Source organism: Cyprinus carpio, chromosome B5 (genome assembly GCF_018340385.1).
Source record: "Cyprinus carpio isolate SPL01 chromosome B5, ASM1834038v1, whole genome shotgun sequence".
Classification (NCBI taxonomy): Eukaryota; Metazoa; Chordata; class Actinopteri; order Cypriniformes; family Cyprinidae; genus Cyprinus; species Cyprinus carpio.
Window position 1 is genome coordinate 30,787,938 of NC_056601.1, and position 5,138 is coordinate 30,793,075.

Here is a 5,138-nt window from a genome sequence, read left to right on the forward strand (position 1 = left end):
TTTGGATACTGGAGCATTCAGATAGATGATAAGATTTCAAGAGAATGCTGAAATCTTTAGTGGAACAATCAGCTTTTGATGTAGAACAATTGTATGAGATAGACCTGTGTGGTTTAAATAAGCCATTTATATACACACACTACTGTTCAAAGGTGTGAAAGTGTGGGGTCAGTTTTTTTTTTTTTTTTTTTTTTAAGAAATAAATACTCTTTTTCAACAAAATTCAGATTTGCATCACAGGAATAAATTACATTTTAAAATATATTGCAACAGAAAGAAGTTATTTTTTTTTATTTATAATTGCTTTTTTGATCAAATAAACGCCAGCCTTGGTGAGCACTATAGACATGAGTGTATATGTTGTCATAGTTCTTACCCAGTTAATATTTCAATGTGTTTTTCTTTCAGTGCTTGACATTCTTCATGTAACAAAGGCTATTGTGTGCTTATAAAAATGATCTTAATTACTACAAGTCTTTATCTAGGTGTCTGAAACCAACATAAAAACCATTGCTAGAGAAAATAAGCACTGTTGTGACAAGCCACATGTAATTTTTAGATTTATAGAGTATGTTTTGTTGCAGACAGCAGATTTAGCTTTCAGTTATCTGACTTGGACACTAAAAAAACACTCATGTTTCTGTGTGTCTGCGAGAGAAATGGCACGTTCAAGGTCCTCCCTTTGATGGTTTATTTTTCTGCACTTTTACAATTCTCTCTGACACCTTTACAAAATTAAACACAACACTTTTGTTCCATCTCTGGCTCTCTCTTCTATCTTCTTTAGCTCTTTTAGATGGATGATTTGCTGCAGTCTTGCCATTCTTGTCCCCCAGAAATCAAGAATGAGGGTAAAAGGATCCTTGAAAGTTTTAAGACTTCCTAGAAAACTTCAAGATAAATAAGGAAACTGTTGAAGTGTTTGTCATACTACTGTCTCTCTTTGGACCACGGTGGAATACAAAATACAGAATGTTCTGACCTCACTGACTTTAGTGTAATTACAGAAACAAAACTGGCTCTGTAGTTATTGTTCTCATAGCTAGTAGTATTGAATTATGTCACTATCATTCCCAGGTGAATCTGTAACATTTGCTTCAGGATTAATAACTGACACTAGCTCATCATTATTTGATTTTCATTCATTTATTCAGGTCACTATGGTGTCGATAGTAACTAAAGAGGTTACAGTAGCGAATATGTTGTATACATGTTAGAAAGAGTTCTGTTGTCTCACACTATAATGTTATCAGATGTAATTTGAACTTTCCTTCTGAAATTGCATGTAAATTCTAAAATATTTTACTACAAAAAAACAAAAAAAAACAGTAATGTAAGCTGTTTGTTTCGCTATGAGATAATAAAATGGTAGCTGTGACATTTTTTATCTCACAATTCTAATTTATATCTCACAATACTGAGAAAATGTTTCAGAATTGTGAGATATAAACTCAGAATTGTCTTTTTTTGCAAGTTTATATCTTGCAATTCAGAGGGAAAAAGTTAAAATTGTGAGATATAAAATCAGAATTGCTGTGAGGGGAAAAAAGTCCCAATACTCAGATAAACGTCCAATTTACTGTTGTACTTTTTGCTTCCATAACAAATTTAATAAACTGTAAAATTTGTATAACACAGCCCCAAGTGAATGAAAACATCCTGCAAAGTTTTAAAAATCTGAACAAGTGCAACCTGTCTCTCAAAGGAAAGAGTCGACTCTCAATCATTTTGTAAACGTAAGCCTAAGTCAGTTTTCTTGCTTGACGCCAACATGAAACATTAGCCAATTGTCCCGGCCAACTTTGTTATCTCTTTTTCGCATTGTCCTGAGTGAAACGGCAAATTTATTCTTTTGCCACTAGGTGCCACTTTTGGAGCAGTAAATAGTGGTTTTCCTTTCCCCGGTAACACTGTACACAAAACAGCACTGTGCGCACAACGCTGCTTTATCCTCATTATAACAGGAATGACAAACTCTCTAGAGCCTTTTACCTTTGATAGGATCACACAGTGGGCGTTAAGATATTAGTGAAAGCAAGATGAGAGTTTTTTGTTTAAATGTGTGTTGTTCCATTAGCAAATGTGTGTGGCAATAAACCTAAACATTTAGAGTCATTTCTAGTAACAATTATAGCTTTATGATACTGCTGGGAGGATTAAATTAGAGACATAAGTTTTGGTATACTATTGTTCAAAAGTTTGGGGTCGTTTTTGAAAGAAGTCTCTTATGTTCATCAAGGATGCATTTATTTGATACAGTGAAAACAGTAATATTGTGAAATATTATTACAATTTAAAATAACTGTTTTCTATTTGAATATATTTTAAGAAGTAATTTATTCCTGTGATGCAAAGCTGAATTTTCCAGTCTACAGTCTCACATAATCATTCTAATATGCTGATTTGCTGCTCAAGAAGCATTTCTTATTATTATTAATGTTGAAAACAGTTGTGCTGCTTCATATTTTTGTGGAAAATATGACGATTTTTCTTTCATGAATCTTAAATGAATATAAACTTCAAAAGAACAGTGTTTATTTGAAACAGAAATCATTTGTAACACTTTAAAAGTCTTTACTGTCACATTTGATTTATTTAATGCATCCTTGCATTCTTGCAAATTTGACAAAATTTAGGCATTTTAGTAGATGCTAAAATACTTCTATTAAAAGTATTTTATAGGGGTGCACGATAAAAATCGTCCGATAATTAATGCGCAGTAAAGCCGGTTGTCTAATCAGAGGTAAATTCCATCTGGTGCGTGATTTCACATAGAGCATATATAGAGTTACTACATGGAGTCGTTGTTAACTGACAAGCTGCGCAAATCCACGTTAATTATCGTGAACCCCTAGTATTTTACCAATTTCAACAATGGGCCTTCACAATGGGAATGTGTCTATGGTGCCCAAATATGTTGTCTATGTAGGCAGCTCACTAGGATTTGGAACAGAGCTATAAGCTCTGAAACTGAGGGCAACTGTGATACAAAATAATGTGCAACTCTTAAATCAAATAAAACCCTACAACTGAGTTTCTCTTGTAGATAGCAGTAAAAAATCCATTAGACACTGACAAGAAAAGGTTACCTTGAGTCTTCTCAGAATGTGTGTCATGGAGGCAATCAATTGGCATTAACGACAGAACACAGTGATCACTGTGAATGCAAACAAAGCCAGTGTCACCAGTTTAAAAAGAGATCAAATTATGACAAATGTGGATTTAATCACAATTCAAAGAGCTCATTTGTTAACAAACCTGTTTAATGCATGCCGTTATTTGAATGCAATCCAGTGCAATGGAGTAAATAATAACATAACAACAATCCCACCAGTCTTACTACATTATTTCAGCAACTACCATCAATAATAATCAATAACTATACCTACCTAAACAAACCAGACAGACTGCGGTTTTCAGTGGCTGGAAAGCTTTTAGTTGCATGTGGTTCAAGAGGTCTTGGTATTTTGATGTCACTGAGAGGTTGTGTAATGCTACATGCCGTACACAGGCCAGAGTGAACTTCATGCAGTCTTCAGAAATTTCCCTGTTTACATGTGATTTTTTGATCCCAAGTAGAAGTAGAGAGCCCTTCACCTTTGGCTTGCCATTGTGTTGTCATGAGAAGCAATCTGTTGCATATTTTTTATATTAATTTTTTTAAATACATTAATTACTTTTGAAGTTGACTGTGATGAGAGGGGCGGGGCTGAGAGTCGTGGGAACAGAGCAAAGCCGGTGGAGTAAATGCTAATGCGCGACACCTGCGCCACTCACTGGTTTCAAGTCCCACAGAGGAGCTCCGGAAGGATAAAAGGAGGAATGATGAAAGTGCAAGATGTGGTTTGGTTCTGTTTGTGTGCAACAGTCGTCCGTGATGGGCTGATGCATTATTTTGTGTTTATTTTATTATTAAAGTTTTGTTTGAATATTCGCCTGTTCCCACCTTCTTCTTCCCAAATTACGAACTTTGTTACATTGGTGCCGAAACCTGAGAGGAAGGAGGGACACACTGCCAGAGATCCCTCGCCGCTGTGGTGAATCCGCGGTGCCATCAAGCATGGCAGAGCAGTCTGCCACCATGTATGCTTGCGGCGGTGGGCTGGAGTGAGTTGCCAGGGGGGCAGACAAACTCACTGCTGGCCGCCTGGGATGTGGAGGGATGGCTGCCATCTGTGAGGGAGCGGAGGAGTCGCCACCGTTCGCCTGAGGCCGGAGCATGCTGCCATCCACCATGATGGGGAGGAGCATGGAACGGGAGACTCATGCCGACTCACCGAGAGCTATCCAGTGGCGCTGCCAGGCATGGCGGAAGAGTTTACCCAGCTGGTGGAGGGCCGAGCGGCAGTGTATCTGGGAACTGGAACAAGATTTTTTTTCTCTCTCCCCTGTCTCTCCTCATCCTTCCGTCTCCTTTTCTCTCACCTCAACCACGCCGCGGCCACCGTGATTGGCTCCCCAGGAGGGGGGAGTAGAGCACAGTCTCGTCTGTGAGGGGCGATGGGGGTATGTGACCCCCCCCCCGCCTGTGACAAGACGATGCGGGTACGAGACAAGAGGGACGGGGCCACTAAAGACTCCCACGGAGGAACAGAGCGTGGCCGGTGGAATAAATGCTAATGCGTGACATCTACGCCACTCACCAGTCACGAGTCCCACGGAGGAGCTCCCGGACCTGATAAAAAGAGGAGTGACTGTAAAGAATGCAATAAATCGAGAGGACCAGGCAACATGGAATTTTATTTTGTGTTTATGGCTTTGTTTGTGCGCGACAGTCGCATTTTCTAGCGAGGGAATAGTTTTACTGTCGCGCTCTTTGTGTGGTTTGGCATTTATTTGAACATTTGATTTGATTGACAATAAATTTTTGAAACTTTTATTTGAACATTTGATTTGATTGACAAGAAATTATTTCCTCCTCAAATCACTGTGTAACAAGAGCATCTGTATCCAAAAATTATCCATAATATGCTTTATGGAGACTTCTGGAAGCATGATGATCTTTCTACATGTTTTGAAATTAACAATAAATGACAATATCCCCAAATACTAAAATCCAGCAGGCCAGTGGGATTGTGATTCCTGCCTTCATGGTTCATTGAGTTTTTAAAGCTCAGAAGAAAAGCTCAAACCATTAA